General features: G+C 45.1%; 1 non-coding gene across 1 annotated transcript; it reads left to right on the plus strand.

Annotated features, from left to right (window-relative positions):
• The first annotated feature begins 22,306 nt into the window (after window positions 1-22,306).
• LOC143504721 (5.8S ribosomal RNA) lies at window positions 22,307-22,460 on the plus strand. Its single transcript, XR_013127646.1, has one exon. It is a non-coding gene; the product is annotated as a 5.8S ribosomal RNA (ribosomal RNA).
• Window positions 22,461-23,044: the final 584 nt, after the last annotated feature.

Genomic DNA, 23,044 nt, shown 5'->3' on the forward strand with positions numbered 1-23,044 from the left:
TAATATCCTTTTGCCCCACCCCCCGACAAACATTCTGTGAGCACGGCCCCCTAGGTCATACGCTTTGGGTGTGGCACGTGTTTGGGCCTTCTCCATTGACTTTAATGTAAAAAACACTCTAAAGGGGTGCTTGGGGGCCTCAAACTGCACTTAGCTGCACGTGCTTATGGCCTGTGCATCCACTCCACTCCCCAAAGAACATACTGTAAGCACGGAGCCCTAGGTCATACGGTTTGGGCGTGGCTAAGTTTTGAAGGTGTTTTTTTTCTAACACAGAGCGGTCACAAGCATACATTTGGGGACGCTGAGGGGCCAAAATTTGACGTAGAGGTCCCAAAATCTGTCGAGGTCGTCTCTGTGATGGCCTGATGGATCATCCTGAGTTGCAAGTTCGTAGCTGGAAGCGTTGGCGTATGGCAGCCATCAATCTATTGCGCTGTAGTCGTAGGCCTAAAGGTCAAACACAAATTTTCATACATTTGGGGCCCCTGAGGGGCCAAAATTTGACGTAGAGGTCCCAAAATCGGTCGAGGTCGTCTCTGTGAAGGCCCGATGGAACATCCCGAGTTGCAAGTCCGTAGCTCGAAGCGTTGGCGTATGGCAGCAAAAAAGATATTGCGCTGTAGTCGTAGGCCAAAGGTCAAACAGAAATGTACATACATTTGGGGCCGCTGAGGGCCCAAAATTTAACCTAGGGGTCCCAAAATCGGTCGAGGTCATGTATGTTATGGCCTAAAAGAGGATCCCAAGGCCCAAGTCCGTAGCTCGAAGCGTTGGCGTATGGCAGCAAAAAAGATATTGCACTGTAGGGAGAGGCCTAAAGTTTAAACGCATATTTTCATACATTTGGGGCCGCTGAGGGGCCAAAATTTGACGTAGGGGTCCCAAAATCGGTCGAGGTCATGTATGTTATGGCCTAAAAGAGGATCCCAAGGCCCAAGTCCGTAGCTCGAAGCGTTGGCGTATGGCAGCAAAAAAGATATTGCACTGTAGGGAGAGGCCTAAAGTTTAAACGCATATTTTCATACATTTGGGGCCGCTGAGGGGCCAAAATTTAACCTAGGGGTCCCAAAATCGGTCGAGGTCGTCTCTGTGATGGCCCGATGGAGGATCCCGAGTTGCAAGTCCGTAGCTCAAAGCGTTGGCGTATGGCAGCCTAAAAGATATTGCGCTGTAGTCGTAGGCCAAAGGTCAAACAGAAATGTACATACATTTGGGGCCGCTGAGGGCCCAAAATTTAACCTAGGGGTCCCAAAATCGGTCGAGGTCGTCTCTGTGATGGCCCGATGCAGGATCCTGAGATACAGGTCTGTAGCTCGAAGTGTTGGCGTTTGGCAGCAGTCAACGTGTTGCTGTGTAGGCCTTTTTTAATAGGAGCAACACACACACTTGTGGCCCCTGAGAGTCTAAACCTGCACGTATCCACACGTGCCTGCAGAGTGTTATTAGACCCAACAAATTGATAAAGATAGTGCATGCACAGACCCAAAGGTCATATGGTTTGGGTGTGGCTATCATTTGAATTTGCTCTTTTAGGCAGTAACTCTTCTAACACAGCACAAGACCATGTGTGCGGGGCCCCTGAAGGACCAAACCTGCACGTATCCACACGTGCCTGCAGAGTGTTATTGTACCCAACGAACTGATAAACATACTCTGAGCACAGACCCCCAGGACATACGGTATGGGTGTGGCTATCATTTGAATTTGCCCTTTTAGGCAGTAACTCTTCTAACACAGCACAAGACCATGTGTGCGGGGCCCCTGAAGGACCAAACCTGCACGTATCCACACGTGCCTGTAGAGTGTTATTGTACCCAACGAACTGATAAACATACTCTGAGCACAGACCCCCAGGACATACGGTATGGGTGTGGCTATCATTTGAATTTGCCCTTTTAGGCAGTAACTCTTCTAACACAGCACAAGACCATGTGTGCGGGGCCCCTGAAGGACCAAACCTGCACGTATCCACACGTGCCTGCAGAGTGTTATTGTACCCAACGAACTGATAAACATACTCTGAGCACAGACCCCCAGGACATACGGTATGGGTGTGGCTATCATTTGAATTTGCCCTTTTAGGCAGTAACTCTTCTAACACAGCACAAGACCATGTGTGCGGGGCCCCTGAAGGACCAAACCTGCACGTATCCACACGTGCCTGCAGAGTGTTATTGTACCCAACGAACTGATAAACATACTCTGAGCACAGACCCCCAGGACATACGGTATGGGTGTGGCTATCATTTGAATTTGCCCTTTTAGGCAGTAACTCTTCTAACACAGCACAAGACCATGTGTGCGGGGCCCCTGAAGGACCAAACCTGCACGTATCCACACGTGCCTGCAGAGTGTTAATATACCCCACCCACTGAGAAACATACTCCGAGCACAGACCCTTAGGTCATACGCTTTGGGTGTGGAACGTGTTTGGGCCTTCTCCATTCACTTTAATAGAAAAACACACGCACGGTGGCCCTTGGGGGTCTTGTACTGCACGTAGCTGCACGTGCTTCTAATATGTTATTTGTGTGCCCTCACACATCCCCCATATGAAATTTCATGACCCTACGTGCTTCAGAAGCCTCACACCAACCATAAACCTAAAAAAAGCACATGTCACATATGCACGCCACCATTTTGTAAATTTCAGACATGTGGTGCCAGTGCGGCCAAACGGCTGGACGTAGCCGCACGCCGTTATACAAGCTTTATGTGGACACCCCACTGATGAACCAAACCGAAGCACAGACCCCTAGGTCACACGGTTAGGGTGTGGCAAGCCTTTGGCCTTCTCCATTCATTTTAATAGGAGCAACACAGACAGACAATTTTGGCCCCTGAGGGTCTTGTACTGCACGCAGCTAAACGTGCTTATATAATATCCTTTTGCCCCACCCCCCGACAAACATTCTGTGAGCACGGCCCCTTAGGTCATACGCTTTGGGTGTGGAACGTGTTTGGGCCTTCTCCATTCACTTTAATAGAAAAACACACGCACGGTGGCCCTTGGGGGTCTTGTACTGCACGTAGCTGCACGTGCTTCTAATATGTTATTTGTGTGCCCTCACACATCCCCCATATGAAATTTCATGACCCTACGTGCTTCAGAAGCCTCACACCAACCATAAACCTTAAAAAAGCACATGTCACATATGCACGCCACCATTTTGTAAATTTCAGACATGTGGTGCCAGTGCGGCCAAAGGGCTGGACGTAGCCGCACGCCGTTATACAAGCTTTATGTGGACACCCCACTGATGAACCAAACCGAAGCACAGACCCCTAGGTCACACGGTTAGGGTGTGGCAAGCCTTTGGCCTTCTCCATTCATTTTAATAGGAGCAACACAGACAGACAATTTTGGCCCCTGAGGGTCTTGTACTGCACGCAGCTAAACGTGCTTATATAATATCCTTTTGCCCCACCCCCCGACAAACATTCTGTGAGCACGGCCCCTTAGGTCATACGCTTTGGGTGTGGAACGTGTTTGGGCCTTCTCCATTCACTTTAATAGAAAAACACACGCACGGTGGCCCTTGGGGGTCTTGTACTGCACGTAGCTGCACGTGCTTCTAATATGTTATTTGTGTGCCCTCACACATCCCCCATATGAAATTTCATGACCCTACGTGCTTCAGAAGCCTCACACCAACCATAAACCTAAAAAAAGCACATGTCACATATGCACGCCACCATTTTGTAAATTTCAGACATGTGGTGCCAGTGCGGCCAAACGGCTGGACGTAGCCGCACGCCGTTATACAAGCTTTATGTGGACACCCCACTGATGAACCAAACCGAAGCACAGACCCCTAGGTCACACGGTTAGGGTGTGGCAAGCCTTTGGCCTTCTCCATTCATTTTAATAGGAGCAACACAGACAGACAATTTTGGCCCCTGAGGGTCTTGTACTGCATGCAGCTAAACGTGCTTATATAATATCCTTTTGCCCCACCCCCCGACAAACATTCTGTGAGCACGGCCCCTTAGGTCATACGCTTTGGGTGTGGAACGTGTTTGGGCCTTCTCCATTCACTTTAATAGAAAAACACACGCACGGTGGCCCTTGGGGGTCTTGTACTGCACGTAGCTGCACGTGCTTCTAATATGTTATTTGTGTGCCCTCACACATCCCCCATATGAAATTTCATGACCCTACGTGCTTCAGAAGCCTCACACCAACCATAAACCTTAAAAAAGCACATGTCACATATGCACGCCACCATTTTGTAAATTTCAGACATGTGGTGCCAGTGCGGCCAAAGGGCTGGACGTAGCCGCACGCCGTTATACAAGCTTTATGTGGACACCCCACTGATGAACCAAACCGAAGCACAGACCCCTAGGTCACACGGTTAGGGTGTGGCAAGCCTTTGGCCTTCTCCATTCATTTTAATAGGAGCAACACAGACAGACAATTTTGGCCCCTGAGGGTCTTGTACTGCACGCAGCTAAACGTGCTTATATAATATCCTTTTGCCCCACCCCCCGACAAACATTCTGTGAGCACGGCCCCTTAGGTCATACGCTTTGGGTGTGGAACGTGTTTGGGCCTTCTCCATTCACTTTAATAGAAAAACACACGCACGGTGGCCCTTGGGGGTCTTGTACTGCACGTAGCTGCACGTGCTTCTAATATGTTATTTGTGTGCCCTCACACATCCCCCATATGAAATTTCATGACCCTACGTGCTTCAGAAGCCTCACACCAACCATAAACCTAAAAAAAGCACATGTCACATATGCACGCCACCATTTTGTAAATTTCAGATATGTGGTGCCAGTGCGGCCAAACGGCTGGACGTAGCCGCACGCCGTTATACAAGCTTTATGTGGACACCCCACTGATGAACCAAACCGAAGCACAGACCCCTAGGTCACACGGTTAGGGTGTGGCAAGCCTTTGGCCTTCTCCATTCATTTTAATAGGAGCAACACAGACAGACAATTTTGGCCCCTGAGGGTCTTGTACTGCACGCAGCTAAACGTGCTTATATAATATCCTTTTGCCCCACCCCCCGACAAACATTCTGTGAGCACGGCCCCTTAGGTCGAAGCGTTGGCGTATAGCAGCCATTAATTTATTGCATTTTATGCGTAAGCCTAATTCTCAAACACAAATGTTCATACATTTGGGGCCGCTGAGGGGCCAAACTTTGATCTAGAGGTCCCAAAATTGATCCAGGCTTTCTCTCTCATGGCCTGATGCAGGATCCAGAGCCACAAGTCTGTAGCTCGAAGCGTTTGGGTTTGGCAGCCATGAATCTATTGCATTTTATGCGTAAGCCTAATTCTCAAACACACATTTTCATACATTTGGGGCCGCTGAGGGGCCAAACTTTGCTCTAGAGGTCCCAAAATTGATCCAGGCTTTCTCTCTCATGGCCTGATGCAGGATCCAGAGCCACAAGTCTGTAGCTCGAAGCGTTTGGGTTTGGCAGCCATGAATCTATTGCATTTTATGCGTAAGCCTAATTCTCAAACACACATTTTCATACATTTGGGGCCGCTGAGGGGCCAAACTTTGCTCTAGAGGTCCCAAAATTGATCCAGGCTTTCTCTCTCATGGCCTGATGCAGGATCCAGAGCCACAAGTCTGTAGCTCGAAGCGTTTGGGTTTGGCAGCCATTAATCTATTGCATTTTATGCGTAAGCCTAATTCTCAAACACACATTTTCATACATTTGGGGCCGCTGAGGGGCCAAACTTTGCTCTAGAGGTCCCAAAATTGATCCAGGCTTTCTCTCTCATGGCCTGATGCAGGATCCAGAGCCACAAGTCTGTAGCTCGAAGCGTTTGGGTTTGGCAGCCATTAATCTATTGCATTTTATGCGTAAGCCTAATTCTCAAACACAAATGTTCATACATTTGGGGCCGCTGAGGGGCCAAACTTTGATCTAGAGGTCCCAAAATTGATCCAGGCTTTCTCTCTCATGGCCTGATGCAGGATCCAGAGCCACAAGTCTGTAGCTCGAAGCGTTTGGGTTTGGCAGCCATTAATCTATTGCATTTTATGCGTAAGCCTAATTCTCAAACACACATTTTCATACATTTGGGGCCGCTGAGGGGCCAAACTTTGCTCTAGAGGTCCCAAAATTGATCCAGGCTTTCTCTCTCATGGCCTGATGCAGGATCCAGAGCCACAAGTCTGTAGCTCGAAGCGTTTGGGTTTGGCAGCCATTAATCTATTGCATTTTATGCGTAAGCCTAATTCTCAAACACACATTTTCATACATTTGGGGCCGCTGAGGGGCCAAACTGTGCTCTAGAGGTCCCAAAATTGATCCAGGCTTTCTCTCTCATGGCCTGATGCAGGATCCAGAGCCACAAGTCTGTAGCTCGAAGCGTTTGGGTTTGGCAGCCATTAATCTATTGCATTTTATGCGTAAGCCTAATTCTCAAACACAAATGTTCATACATTTGGGGCCGCTGAGGGGCCAAACTTTGATCTAGAGGTCCCAAAATTGATCCAGGCTTTCTCTCTCATGGCCTGATGCAGGATCCAGAGCCACAAGTCTGTAGCTCGAAGCGTTTGGGTTTGGCAGCCATTAATCTATTGCATTTTATGCGTAAGCCTAATTCTCAAACACACATTTTCATACATTTGGGGCCGCTGAGGGGCCAAACTTTGCTCTAGAGGTCCCAAAATTGATCCAGGCTTTCTCTCTCATGGCCTGATGCAGGATCCAGAGCCACAAGTCTGTAGCTCGAAGCGTTTGGGTTTGGCAGCCATTAATATATTGCATTTTATGCGTAAGCCTAATTCTCAAACACACATTTTCATACATTTGGGGCCGCTGAGGGGCCAAACTTTGCTCTAGAGGTCCCAAAATTGATCCAGGCTTTCTCTCTCATGGCCTGATGCAGGATCCAGAGCCACAAGTCTGTAGCTCGAAGCGTTTGGGTTTGGCAGCCATTAATCTATTGCATTTTATGCGTAAGCCTAATTCTCAAACACAAATGTTCATACATTTGGGGCCGCTGAGGGGCCAAACCTTGATCTAGAGGTCCCAAAATTGATCCAGGCTTTCTCTCTCATGGCCTGATGCAGGATCCAGAGCCACAAGTCTGTAGCTCGAAGCGTTTGGGTTTGGCAGCCATTAATCTATTGCATTTTATGCGTAAGCCTAATTCTCAAACACACATTTTCATACATTTGGGGCCGCTGAGGGGCCAAACTTTGCTCTAGAGGTCCCAAAATTGATCCAGGCTTTCTCTCTCATGGCCTGATGCAGGATCCAGAGCCACAAGTCTGTAGCTCGAAGCGTTTGGGTTTGGCAGCCATTAATCTATTGCATTTTATGCGTAAGCCTAATTCTCAAACACACATTTTCATACATTTGGGGCCGCTGAGGGGCCAAACTTTGCTCTAGAGGTCCCAAAATTGATCCAGGCTTTCTCTCTCATGGCCTGATGCAGGATCCAGAGCCACAAGTCTGTAGCTCGAAGCGTTTGGGTTTGGCAGCCATTAATATATTGCATTTTATGCGTAAGCCTAATTCTCAAACACACATTTTCATACATTTGGGGCCGCTGAGGGGCCAAACTTTGCTCTAGAGGTCCCAAAATTGATCCAGGCTTTCTCTCTCATGGCCTGATGCAGGATCCAGAGCCACAAGTCTGTAGCTCGAAGCGTTTGGGTTTGGCAGCCATTAATCTATTGCATTTTATGCGTAAGCCTAATTCTCAAACACAAATGTTCATACATTTGGGGCCGCTGAGGGGCCAAACCTTGATCTAGAGGTCCCAAAATTGATCCAGGCTTTCTCTCTCATGGCCTGATGCAGGATCCAGAGCCACAAGTCTGTAGCTCGAAGCGTTTGGGTTTGGCAGCCATTAATCTATTGCATTTTATGCGTAAGCCTAATTCTCAAACACACATTTTCATACATTTGGGGCCGCTGAGGGGCCAAACTTTGCTCTAGAGGTCCCAAAATTGATCCAGGCTTTCTCTCTCATGGCCTGATGCAGGATCCAGAGCCACAAGTCTGTAGCTCGAAGCGTTTGGGTTTGGCAGCCATGAATCTATTGCATTTTATGCGTAAGCCTAATTCTCAAACACACATTTTCATACATTTGGGGCCGCTGAGGGGCCAAACTTTGCTCTAGAGGTCCCAAAATTGATCCAGGCTTTCTCTCTCATGGCCTGATGCAGGATCCAGAGCCACAAGTCTGTAGCTCGAAGCGTTTGGGTTTGGCAGCCATTAATCTATTGCATTTTATGCGTAAGCCTAATTCTCAAACACACATTTTCATACATTTGGGGCCGCTGAGGGGCCAAACTTTGCTCTAGAGGTCCCAAAATTGATCCAGGCTTTCTCTCTCATGGCCTGATGCAGGATCCAGAGCCACAAGTCTGTAGCTCGAAGCGTTTGGGTTTGGCAGCCATTAATCTATTGCATTTTATGCGTAAGCCTAATTCTCAAACACAAATGTTCATACATTTGGGGCCGCTGAGGGGCCAAACTTTGATCTAGAGGTCCCAAAATTGATCCAGGCTTTCTCTCTCATGGCCTGATGCAGGATCCAGAGCCACAAGTCTGTAGCTCGAAGCGTTTGGGTTTGGCAGCCATTAATCTATTGCATTTTATGCGTAAGCCTAATTCTCAAACACAAATGTTCATACATTTGGGGCCGCTGAGGGGCCAAACTTTGATCTAGAGGTCCCAAAATTGATCCAGGCTTTCTCTCTCATGGCCTGATGCAGGATCCAGAGCCACAAGTCTGTAGCTCGAAGCGTTTGGGTTTGGCAGCCATTAATCTATTGCATTTTATGCATAAGCCTAATTCTCAAACACACATTTTCATACATTTGGGGCTGCTGAGGGGCCAAAATTTGACGTAGAGGTCCCAAAATTGGTCGAGGTCGTCTCTGTGATGGCCCGATGGATCATCCCGAGTTGCAAGTCCGTAGCTCGAAGCGTTGGCGTATGGCAGCCATTAATCTATTGCGCTGTAGTCGTAGGCCTAATGTATTTGAATGGCATCCCAATTCCAATTTATTTGACACAGGGAAATAGATTAGAAGTGGGACATCATTCAAATAGATTGGAAATGGGATTTGTAAGTACACAACATCCCAATTCCAATCTATTTGAATGGCATCCCAATTCCAATTTATTTCCACCTGTCAAATAGATTGGAATTGGGATGCTGTTTTTTCAGCCAAATTATGACATTGTGCAAACTTCACCACATTCACACAGTGAGTCAGTGGGACTCAGACATGTGTGTGTGAGTGTGTATGAGTGTGTGTGAGTGAGTGTGTATGTGTGTGTGTGTATTGGAAAATGGATGGTAATCATGACTCATCCCAATTCCAATCTATTTGACACAAGAAAATAGATTGGAAGTGGGATCCCATTCAAATAGATTGGAAGTGGGATGTTGTGTACTTACCGATCCCAATTCCAATCTATTTGAATGGCATCCCAATTCCAATTTATTTCCACCTGTCAAATAGATTGGAATTGGGATGCTGTTTTTTCAGCCAAATTATGACATTGTGCAAACTTCACCACATTCACACAGTGAGTCAGTGGGACTCAGACATGTGTGTGTGAGTGTGTATGAGTGTGTGTGAGTGAGTGTGTATGTGTGTGTGTGTATTGGAAAATGGATGGTAATCATGACTCATCCCAATTCCAATCTATTTGACACAAGAAAATAGATTGGAAGTGGGATCCCATTCAAATAGATTGGAAGTGGGACGTTGTGTACTTACCGATCCCAATTCCAATCTATTTGAATGGCATCCCAATTCCAATTTATTTCCACCTGTCAAATAGATTGGAATTGGGATGCTGTTTTTTCAGCCAAATTATGACATTGTTCAAACTTCACCACATTCACACAGTGAGTCAGTGGGACTCAGACATGTGTGTGTGAGTGTGTATGAGTGTGTGTGAGTGAGTGTGTATGTGTGTGTATTGGAAAATGGATGGTAATCATGACTCATCCCAATTCCAATCTATTTGACACAAGAAAATAGATTGGAAGTGGGATCCCATTCAAATAGATTGGAAGTGGGACGTTGTGTACTTACCGATCCCAATTCCAATCTATTTGAATGGCATCCCAATTCCAATTTATTTCCACCTGTCAAATAGATTGGAATTGGGATGCTGTTTTTTCAGCCAAATTATGACTTTGTGCAAACTTCACCACATTCACACAGTGAGTCAGTGGGACTCAGACATGTGTGTGTGAGTGTGTATGAGTGTGTGTGAGTGAGTGTGTATGTGTGTGTGTGTATTGGAAAATGGATGGTAATCATGACTCATCCCAATTCCAATCTATTTGACACAAGAAAATAGATTGGAAGTGGGATCCCATTCAAATAGATTGGAAGTGGGACGTTGTGTACTTACCGATCCCAATTCCAATCTATTTGAATGGCATCCCAATTCCAATTTATTTCCACCTGTCAAATAGATTGGAATTGGGATGCTGTTTTTTCAGCCAAATTATGACTTTATCCAAACTTCACCACATTCACACAGTGAGTCAGTGGGACTCAGACATGTGTGTTTGTGTGTGTATGAGTGTGTGTGTGTGTGTTAGTGAGTGTGTATGTGTGTGTGAGTGAGTGTATTGGAAAAGGGATGGTAATCATGAATCATCCCAATTCCAATCTATTTGACACAGGGAAATAGATTGGAAGTGGGACATCATTCAAATAGATTGGAAGTGGGACGTTGTGTACTTACCGATCCCAATTCCAATCTATTTGAATGGCATCCCAATTCCAATTTATTTCCACCTGTCAAATAAATTGGAATTGGGATGCTGTTTTTTCAGCCAAATTATGACTTTGTGCAAACTTCACCACATGCACACAGTGAGTCAGGGGGACTCATACATGTGTGTGTGAGTGTGTGTGAGTGTGTGTGTGTGTGTGTGTTTGTATGTGTGTGTGTGTGTGTGTGAGTGAGTGTGTATGAGTCTGTGTGTGTGAGTGAGTGTGTATATGAGTGTGTGTATGAGTGTGTGTGTGAGTGAGTGTGTATGTGTGTGTATGAGTGTGTGTGTGTGTGTGTGAGTGTGTATGAGTGTGTGTGAGTGAGTGTGTATGTGTGTGTGTGTGTATTGGAAAAGGGATGGTAATCATGACTCATCCCAATTCCAATCTATTTGACACATGAAAATAGATTGGAAGTGGGACATCATTCAAATAGATTGGAAGTGGGATTGGTAAGTACACAACATCCCAATTCCAATCTATTTGAATGGGATCCCACTTCCAATTTATTTCAATGTGTCAAATAGATTGGAATTGGGATGCTGTTTTTTCAGCCAAATTATGACTTTGTGCAAACTTCACCACATTCACACAGTGAGTCAGTGGGACTCAGACATGTGTGTGTGAGTGTGTATGAGTGTGTGTGAGTGAGTGTGTATGTGTGTGTGTGTATTGGAAAATGGATGGTAATCATGACTCATCCCAATTCCAATCTATTTGACACAAGAAAATAGATTGGAAGTGGGATCCCATTCAAATAGATTGGAAGTGGGACGTTGTGTACTTACCGATCCCAATTCCAATCTATTTGAATGGCATCCCAATTCCAATTTATTTCCACCTGTCAAATAGATTGGAATTGGGATGCTGTTTTTTCAGCCAAATTATGACTTTATGCAAACTTCACCACATTCACACAGTGAGTCAGTGGGACTCAGACATGTGTGTTTGTGTGTGTATGAGTGTGTGTGTGTGTGTTAGTGAGTGTGTATGTGTGTGTGAGTGAGTGTATTGGAAAAGGGATGGTAATCATGAATCATCCCAATTCCAATCTATTTGACACAGGGAAATAGATTGGAAGTGGGACATCATTCAAATAGATTGGAAGTGGGACGTTGTGTACTTACCGATCCCAATTCCAATCTATTTGAATGGCATCCCAATTCCAATTTATTTCCACCTGTCAAATAGATTGGAATTGGGATGCTGTTTTTTCAGCCAAATTATGACTTTATGCAAACTTCACCACATTCACACAGTGAGTCAGTGGGACTCAGACATGTGTGTTTGTGTGTGTATGAGTGTGTGTGTGTGTGTTAGTGAGTGTGTATGTGTGTGTGAGTGAGTGTATTGGAAAAGGGATGGTAATCATGAATCATCCCAATTCCAATCTATTTGACACAGGGAAATAGATTGGAAGTGGGACATCATTCAAATAGATTGGAAGTGGGACGTTGTGTACTTACCGATCCCAATTCCAATCTATTTGAATGGCATCCCAATTCCAATTTATTTCCACCTGTCAAATAGATTGGAATTGGGATGCTGTTTTTTCAGCCAAATTATGACTTTATGCAAACTTCACCACATTCACACAGTGAGTCAGTGGGACTCAGACATGTGTGTTTGTGTGTGTATGAGTGTGTGTGTGTGTTAGTGAGTGTGTATGTGTGTGTGAGTGTGTGTATTGGAAAAGGGATGGTAATCATGACTCATCCCAATTCCAATCTATTTGACACAGGAAAATAGATTGGAAGTGGGACCCCATTCAAATAGATTGGAAGTGGGATTGGTAAGTACACAACATCCCAATTCCAATCTATTTGAATGGGATCCCACTTCCAATTTATTTCAATGTGTCAAATAGATTGGAATTGGGATGCAATAAAAAAAACAGTATAAGTTAATTTACAAAACACTTATTTTAAGCTTAGAAAACCATTTATCCATACTCCCCATGTCTGCCTGATGCAAACTGAGTGGTCAGAGTTTTGAGATTCCACTGTCCAATACCCCACTATTTTGATGACTTGAATAGATTGGAAGTGGGATCGCCAGATCTCAGCCTTAGAATGACATAGCTTGAAAATTTCAATGCTCAGCACTAAGTTTAGGTGTGCCTGACTCACTGTGTGAGTTTGGAGACGATTGCAGAAAGTCAAAATTTTGGCTCAAAAAAACCCTAAGGGGTACCCCTGTGAGTTTTTTTGAGCCAAAATTTTGACTTTCTGCAAACTTCACTAAACTCACACAATGAGTTAGGAGGACTCAAACTTAGAGAGGAGTGGTAAAAGAATCGTGCTATCATGTTCCAAAGCTGAGATCTGGAGATCCCACTTCCAATTTATTCAAGTCATCAAAATAGCAGGGTTTTGGACACCACAGTCTGCCAACTCTGAACACTCAGCTTGCATAAACCAGACATGGGGAACATGGATAAATGGTTTTTGAAGTGTTTTAGTGATAAGAAAAAAAAAACTTAGAAATCAATGTATTTGAATGGCATCCCAATTCCAATTTATTTGACTGATGGAAATAAATTGGAATTGGGATCCCATTGAAATAGATTGGAATTGGGATCGGTAAGTACGCAACGTCCCACTTCCAATCTATTTGAATGGGCTCCCATTGAAATAGATTGGAATTGGGATTGGTAAGTACGCAACGTCCCACTTCCAATCTATTTGAATAGGACCCCATTGAAATAGATTGGAATTGGGATCGGTAAGTACGCAACGTCCCACTTCCAATCTATTTGAATAGGACCCCATTGAAATAGATTGGAATTGGGATCGGTAAGTACGCAACGTCCCACTTCCAATCTATTTGAATAGGACCCCATTGAAATAGATTGGAATTGGGATCGGTAAGTACGCAACATCCCACTTCCAATCTATTTGAATAGGACCCCATTCAAATAGATTGGAATTGGGATCGGTAAGTACGCAACGTCCCACTTCCAATCTATTTGAATGGGCTCCCATTGAAATAGATTGGAAGTGGGATCGGTAAGTACGCAACGTCCCACTTCCAATCTATTTGAATGGGCTCCCATTGAAATAGATTGGAATTGGGATCGGTAAGTACGCAACGTCCCACTTCCAATCTATTTGAATGGGCTCCCATTGAAATAGATTGGAATTGGGATTGGTAAGTACGCAACGTCCCACTTCCAATCTATTTGAATAGGACCCCATTGAAATAGATTGGAATTGGGATCGGTAAGTACGCAACGTCCCACTTCCAATCTATTTGAATAGGACCCCATTCAAATAGATTGGAATTGGGATCGGTAAGTACGCAACGTCCCACTTCCAATCTATTTGAATAGGACCCCATTGAAATAGATTGGAATTGGGATCGGTAAGTACGCAACATCCCACTTCCAATCTATTTGAATAGGACCCCATTCAAATAGATTGGAATTGGGATCGGTAAGTACGCAACGTCCCACTTCCAATCTATTTGAATAGGACCCCATTGAAATAGATTGGAATTGGGATCGGTAAGTACGCAACATCCCACTTCCAATCTATTTGAATAGGACCCCATTCAAATAGATTGGAATTGGGATCGGTAAGTACGCAACGTCCCACTTCCAATCTATTTGAATGGGGTCCCATTGAAATAGATTGGAAGTGGGATCGGTAAGTACGCAACGTCCCACTTCCAATCTATTTGAATGGGGTCCCATTGAAATAGATTGGAATTGGGATCGGTAAGTACGCAACGTCCCACTTACAATCTATTTGAATGGGCTCCCATTGAAATAGATTGGAATTGGGATCGGTAAGTACGCAACGTCCCACTTCCAATCTATTTGAATAGGACCCCATTGAAATAGATTGGAATTGGGATCGGTAAGTACGCAACGTCCCACTTCCAATCTATTTGAATAGGACCCCATTGAAATAGATTGGAATTGGGATCGGTAAGTACGCAACGTCCCACTTCCAATCTATTTGAATAGGACCCCATTCAAATAGATTGGAATTGGGATCGGTAAGTACGCAACGTCCCAATTCCAATCTATTTGAATGGGATCCCACTTCCAATTTATTTCAATGTGTCAAATAGATTGGAATTGGGATGCAATAAAAAACAGTATAAGTTAATTTACAAAACACTTATTTTAAGCTTAGAAAACCATTTATCCATACTCCCCATGCCTGTCTGATGCAAACTGAGTGGTCACAGTTTTGAAATTCCACTGTCCAATACCCCACTATTTTGATGACTTGAATAAATTGGAAGTGGGATCTCTATATCTCAGCTTCAGAATGACATAGCTTGAAAATTTCAATGCTCAGCACTAAGTTTAGGTGTGCCTGACTCACTGTGTGAGTTTGGAGAAGATTGCAGAAAGTCAAAATTTTGGCTCAAAAAAACTCTAAGGGGTACCCCTGTGAGTTTTTTTGAGGCAAAATTTTGACTTTCTGCAAACTTCACCAAACTCACACAGTGAGTTAGGAGGACTCAAACTTAGAGAGGAGTGGTAAAAGAATCGTGCTATCATGTTCCAAAGCTGAGATCTGGAGATCCCACTTCCAATTTATTCAAGTCATCAAAATAGTGGGGTATTGGACAGTGAAATTTCAAAACTCTGACCACTCAGCTTGCATAAACCAGACATGGGGAACATGAATAAATGGTTTTTGAAGTGTTTTAGTCATTTATTTAAATTAAAATACTTTAAGTCAATGTATTTGAATGGCATCCCAATTCCAATCTATTTGACACATGGAAATAGATTGGAAGTGGGACGTGATAGAGTTTGGGTTTGTGGTGTGAAAATTCCGCTTGGCTTTCGGACCCGTGCTTACAGTATGTTGTTCCAAAGCCCTCCCAGACATCCCCTATGAAATTTCATGACCCTACGACCTCGGGAAAGTCACTTCCTGTTCCACTTCCTGGTTCGTTTTTCGACTTCCCGACCACCTACGGACACGAGCTTTTAATATGTTGTTTGTGCTATCTAACGGAACTCCCCTGCAAAGTTTCGAGCCGATTGGCCCATGGGAACTACAACTTCCGGCCACGCCCACTTTTGGGGGCGGGGCTTAAATATGTTGTTTTAGGGGCCCCACACTACTCCCCCATCAAGTCTCGAGCCGATCGGACCATAAAACACCTACTTCCGGCCACGCCCACTTTTGGGGGCGGGGCTTCAATATGTTGTTTAGGGGGTCCCACACTACCCCCCCACCAAGTTTCAAGCCAATCGGCCCATGGGAACACCTACTTCCTGTCTACTTCCGGCCACGCCCACTTTTGGGGGGCGGGGCTTCAATATGTTGTTTTAGGGATCCCACACTACCCACCTATCAAGTTTCAAGCCGATCGGACCATGGGAACACCTACTTCCGGCCACGCCCACTTTTGGGGGCGGGGCTTAAATATGTTGTTTTAGGGGTCCCACACTACCCCCCTATCAAGTTTCAAGCCAATCGGACCATGGGAACACCTACTTCCTGTCTACTTCCGGCCACGCCCACTTTTGGGGGGCGGGGCTTCAATATGTTGTTTTAGGGGTCCCACACTACCCACCTATCAAGTTTCAAGCCGATCGGCCAATGGGAACACCTACTTCCGGCCACGCCCACTTTTGGGGGCGGGGCTTAAATATGTTGTTTAGGGGGTCCCACACTACCCCCCTATCAAGTTTCAAGCCAATCGGACCATGGGAACACCTACTTCCTGTCTACTTCCGGCCACACCCACTTTTGGGGGGCGGGGCTTGAATATGTTGTTTTAGGGGTCCCACACTACCCACCTATCAAGTTTCAAGCCGATCGGCCAATGGGAACACCTACTTCCGGCCACGCCCACTTTTGGGGGCGGGGCTTCAATATGTTGTTTGAGGGGTCCCACACTACCCCCCCACCAAGTTTCGGACCCCTACGACATTCGGTTCTCTTCCTGTGCTCCTACCCATAATTCCTGAACTTGTACACGCCCACCTGGGTGGGTAGTGGCCAAACATCCCATTTGCAATCTATTTGAATAGGCATCCCATAATAGTGGAAATAGATTGGAAGTGGGATCGGTAATCACAAAACATCCCACTTGCAATCTATTTGAATAGGCATCCCATAATACTAGAAATAGATTGGAAGTGGGATTGGTAATCACAACACATCCCAATAGCAATCTATTTGAATAGGCATCCCATAATAATGGAAATAGATTGGAAGTGGGATCGGTAATCACAAAACATCCCAATAGCAATCTATTTGAATAGACATCCCATAATACTAGAAATAGATTGGAAGTGGGATTGGTAATCACAAAACATCCCAATAGCAATCTATTTGAATAGGCATCCCATAATAGTGGAAATAGATTGGAAGTGGGATCGGTAATCACAAAACATCCCAATAGCAATCTATTTGAATAGGCATCCCATAATAATGGAAATAGATTGGAAGTGGGATCGGTAATCACAAAACATCCCAATAGCAATCTATTTGAATAGGCATCCCATAATACTAGAAATAGATTGGAAGTGGGATTGGTAATCACAAAACATCCCACTTGCAATCTATTTGAATAGGCATCCCATAATAATGGAAATAGATTGGAAGTGGGATTGGTAATCACAAAACATCCCACTTGCAATCTATTTGAATAGGCATCCCATAATAATGGAAATAGATTGGAAGTGGGATCGGTAATCACAAAACATCCCAATAGCAATCTATTTGAATAGGCATCCCATAATAATGGAAATAGATTGGAAGTGGGATCGGTAATCACAAAACATCCCAATAGCAATCTATTTGAATAGGCATCCCATAATACTAGAAATAGATTGGAAGTGGGATCGGTAATCACAAAACATCCCACTTGCAATCTATTTGAATAGGCATCCCATAATAATGGAAATAGATTGGAAGTGGGATTGGTAATCACAAAACATCCCACTTGCAATCTATTTGAATAGGCATCCCATAATAATGGAAATAGATTGGAAGTGGGATCGGTAATCACAAAACATCCCAATAGCAATCTATTTGAATAGGCATCCCATAATAATGGAAATAGATTGGAAGTGGGATTGGTAATCACAAAACATCCCACTTGCAATCTATTTGAATAGGCATCCCATAATAATGGAAATAGATTGGAAGTGGGATTGGTAATCACAAAACATCCCAATAGCAATCTATTTGAATAGGCATCCCATAATACTAGAAATAGATTGGAAGTGGGATTGGTAATCACAAAACATCCCACTTGCAATCTATTTGAATAGGCATCCCATAATAATGGAAATAGATTGGAAGTGGGATTGGTAATCACAAAACATCCCACTTGCAATCTATTTGAATAGGCATCCCATAATAATGGAAATAGATTGGAAGTGGGATCGGTAATCACAAAACATCCCAATAGCAATCTATTTGAATAGGCATCCCATAATAATGGAAATAGATTGGAAGTGGGATCGGTAATCACAAAACATCCCAATAGCAATCTATTTGAATAGGCATCCCATAATACTAGAAATAGATTGGAAGTGGGATTGGTAATCACAAAACATCCCACTTGCAATCTATTTGAATAGGCATCCCATAATAATGGAAATAGATTGGAAGTGGGATTGGTAATCACAAAACATCCCACTTGCAATCTATTTGAATAGGCATCCCATAATAATGGAAATAGATTGGAAGTGGGATCGGTAATCACAAAACATCCCAATAGCAATCTATTTGAATAGGCATCCCATAATAATGGAAATAGATTGGAAGTGGGATTGGTAATCACAAAACATCCCACTTGCAATCTATTTGAATAGGCATCCCATAATAATGGAAATAGATTGGAAGTGGGATTGGTAATCACAAAACATCCCAATAGCAATCTATTTGAATAGGCATCCCATAATAATGGAAATAGATTGGAAGTGGGATCGGTAATCACAAAACATCCCAATAGCAATCTATTTGAATAGGCATCCCATAATAATGGAAATAGATTGGAAGTGGGATTGGTAATCACAAAACATCCCAATAGCAATCTATTTGAATAGGCATCCCATAATAATGGAAATAGATTGGAAGTGGGATTGGTAATCACAAAACATCCCAATAGCAATCTATTTGAATAGGCATCCCATAATAATGGAAATAGATTGGAAGTGGGATTGGTAATCACAAAACATCCCACTTGCAATCTATTTGAATAGGCATCCCATAATAATGGAAATAGATTGGAAGTGGGATTGGTAATCACAAAACATCCCAATAGCAATCTATTTGAATAGGCATCCCATAATAATGGAAATAGATTGGAAGTGGGATTGGTAATCACAAAACATCCCAATAGCAATCTATTTGAATAGGCATCCCATAATAATGGAAATAGATTGGAAGTGGGATTGGTAATCACAAAACATCCCACTTGCAATCTATTTGAATAGGCATCCCATAATAATGGAAATAGATTGGAAGTGGGATTGGTAATCACAAAACATCCCAATAGCAATCTATTTGAATAGGCATCCCATAATAATGGAAATAGATTGGAAGTGGGATTGGTAATCACAAAACATCCCAATAGCAATCTATTTGAATAGGCATCCCATAATAATGGAAATAGATTGGAAGTGGGATTGGTAATCACAAAACATCCCAATAGCAATCTATTTGAATAGGCATCCCATAATAATGGAAATAGATTGGAAGTGGGATTGGTAATCACAAAACATCCCAATAGCAATCTATTTGAATAGGCATCCCATAATAATGGAAATAGATTGGAAGTGGGATCGGTAATCACAAAACATCCCAATAGCAATCTATTTGAATAGGCATCCCATAATAATGGAAATAGATTGGAAGTGGGATTGGTAATCACAAAACATCCCAATAGCAATCTATTTGAATAGGCATCCCATAATAATGGAAATAGATTGGAAGTGGGATTGGTAATCACAAAACATCCCACTTGCAATCTATTTGAATAGGCATCCCATAATAATGGAAATAGATTGGAAGTGGGATTGGTAATCACAAAACATCCCAATAGCAATCTATTTGAATAGGCATCCCATAATAATGGAAATAGATTGGAAGTGGGATTGGTAATCACAAAACATCCCAATAGCAATCTATTTGAATAGGCATCCCATAATAATGGAAATAGATTGGAAGTGGGATTGGTAATCACAAAACATCCCACTTGCAATCTATTTGAATAGGCATCCCATAATAATGGAAATAGATTGGAAGTGGGATTGGTAATCACAAAACATCCCAATAGCAATCTATTTGAATAGGCATCCCATAATAATGGAAATAGATTGGAAGTGGGATTGGTAATCACAAAACATCCCAATAGCAATCTATTTGAATAGGCATCCCATAATAATGGAAATAGATTGGAAGTGGGATTGGTAATCACAAAACATCCCAATAGCAATCTATTTGAATAGGCATCCCATAATAATGGAAATAGATTGGAAGTGGGATTGGTAATCACAAAACATCCCACTTGCAATCTATTTGAATAGACATCCCATAATAATGGAAATAGATTGGAAGTGGGATTGGTAATCACAAAACATCCCAATAGCAATCTATTTGAATAGGCATCCCATAATAGCTGAAATAGATTGGAAGTGGGATTGGTAATCACAAAACATCCCAATAGCAATCTATTTGAATAGGCATCCCATAATAATGGAAATAGATTGGAAGTGGGATTGGTAATCACAAAACATCCCAATAGCAATCTATTTGAATAGGCATCCCATAATAATGGAAATAGATTGGAAGTGGGATTGGTAATCACAAAACATCCCACTTGCAATCTATTTGAATAGGCATCCCATAATAATGGAAATAGATTGGAAGTGGGACTGGTAATCACAAAACATCCCAATAGCAATCTATTTGAATAGGCATCCCATAATAGCTGAAATAGATTGGAAGTGGGATCGGTAATCACAAAACATCCCAATAGCAATCTATTTGAATAGGCATCCCATAATAGCTGAAATAGATTGGAAGTGGGATCGGTAATCACAAAACATCCCACTTGCAATCTAATTGAACGGGCATCCCATAATAATCTACATAATAGAATAGATTGGAAGTGGGCTTTTTGTTACTTACCAATCCCACTTCCAATTTACTTGGATGTGCTCCACTCTGTGGCCAAACTGCGTATCGCGCGAAAAATGCCCGTTTTTCAATAATTCATTGCCCGCCTCGTGGGGGGGCTAGACGCTCCGCGACACTTTGACACGCGTCGGGGCGTCCCCAGGATGTGCCCTGACCCATCGGACCGGCTGGCAAAAATCCCGGGACTTCTGCGCGCAGTGTCCGGCAGAAGCAGTTTAGTAGATTGGAAGTGGGATGCGAAAGCGCTAACTAGAGGAAGTAAAAGTCGTAACAAGGTTTCCGTAGGTGAACCTGCGGAAGGATCATTAACGGGTAGCGCCGCCCGGCGCGCCTCCTCCCAGCCTCTGTGCGTCTCCTCGGGCCTCTGGGGAAAGGGTTGTGCGCTTCGGTACCGGACTGGAGATCATCATATGTTTAACGCCTGAACAGCGATGGCGCAAGCTGGTCTGTTCTCTCCAAACAGCCCCCCATCTCGAGCGCACCTCCTCGGTACTCTCTGGCTCGTGCGAAGCGCTAAAAAACACGGTTACGGCCGGTTTCCACACGCACAATGGCGTGAGTCTGGGCCGCGAGGCCCTCTCTCTCTGTCGGCGTGCGTGGGGTTTTCCACATTCGGTGACCTCAGGCTCACGGCACCACCACGCACCCTACGTCTGTTGCTATAAATCGGGACTGTGCCCGTAAAGGACCAGACTCGCGTTGGGAGGTTCGCAGGAGGCTCACGCCACCTTTGTCTTCCTGGGCTCAGACGTCGTCAAAGCGGTTGCGCGTGTGTGGCCGTTGCCTTCCATTTTTCGTCGGGTGACGGGTACCTACTAGTCTTCGAACCAACCCCATACAGCGCTACGAGTGCTCTCCCTTACCGGAGGCATGGCGGGCGGTGATGGGGAGGGCCACGTGTGGACTCTAGCTCATCAACCCCGCCTCAGGCAGCGCTACGAGTGCTCTCCTGTACTGGAGACATGGCGGACGCTGACTGGGTGGTCCCCCTGGTGGCTTTAGTCTTCACACCCTCCACACCCCGGTGCTACGCGTGCTCCTCTCCGCAGGGAGGGGTGGACATGGCGGGCGGCGGGTGAGGAGAGGGGTTCACTGTGTGCTGTAGCTCCCAAGCTCACCTCGGGCAGCGCTACGAGTGCTCCTCCCTTCCTGGGAGCATGGCGGGCGGTGACGAGGTAGGCCTCTGGGTCCTTCAGTATTCACACACCCCTTTCCAACACCCCGTTGCTACGCGTGCTCACCCAGTCCTCCGAGACGGACAGGGCGGGTGCCGAGTGTGGAGGGGGCCCGCAGAGGGCTGCGGGTTTAAAGACCCCGTGCTCGGGTGCCTGTCCCTCGGGTCAGGCACTACGGCGGGGCGCCCGTCACTTGAAAAATGGTAAAAACCATTTATCATGTTTGGTGCCTCTCACGAAAAAACCAAGAGTACAACTCTTAGCGGTGGATCACTCGGCTCGTGCGTCGATGAAGAACGCAGCCAGCTGCGAGAACTAATGTGAATTGCAGGACACATTGATCATCGACACTTCGAACGCACATTGCGGCCCTGGGTTCATCCCAGGGCTACGCCTGTCTGAGGGTCGCTATTCCCATCATTCGGACTGTGCCTGTAATGGGCAAGACCGCGGTTGGAGGTTCGAAGGTGGCCCTGGTCACCTCCGTCTTCCTAAATTCAGACGCGTCCCGGTCCTCTAGCTCCCCGGCTAGAGAGAGGGGTCACACGCTCCGTGTTAGGTTTCGCTGTGGAGCTCGTCTCCCCGTAGGCTGCGGCCTCCCTGCCTCTCGATCACCCCGATCCTGGTCCTCCAGGGGCCCCGCAATACTCCTACGGCCGAGGAAGAAGCGCGCACGCGGCTGCCGGTGGGCAACCATGCAGGCTGCCCGCGTGCGTGTCTCCCCCTTCCTCACCAGGCCGGCAGGAGGATGCGTGGTCGCGCGGGTGTATCGGTTGGTTCGGGTTGGTGCGTCGTCCTATGGGGGCCCAAGACGTGCCTCCCTCCAGCGTCTCCCTCTCACGGTGTGCTGTCCCTCCCTCCCTCTCGTCCGAGGCAGAGGCCGAGACCGACCCTGTGTCTGCCAGCCCGGTGCGCGTGTGCGCGTGGGGGTCCTCTCCCTCCCACCGCCACCGGCGGCTCAGGCGCGCGTCCGGTTCCCACACCGGCGTGCT

This window comes from Brachyhypopomus gauderio, unplaced genomic scaffold (assembly GCF_052324685.1).
Source record: "Brachyhypopomus gauderio isolate BG-103 unplaced genomic scaffold, BGAUD_0.2 sc325, whole genome shotgun sequence".
Lineage (NCBI taxonomy): Eukaryota > Metazoa > Chordata > Actinopteri > Gymnotiformes > Hypopomidae > Brachyhypopomus > Brachyhypopomus gauderio.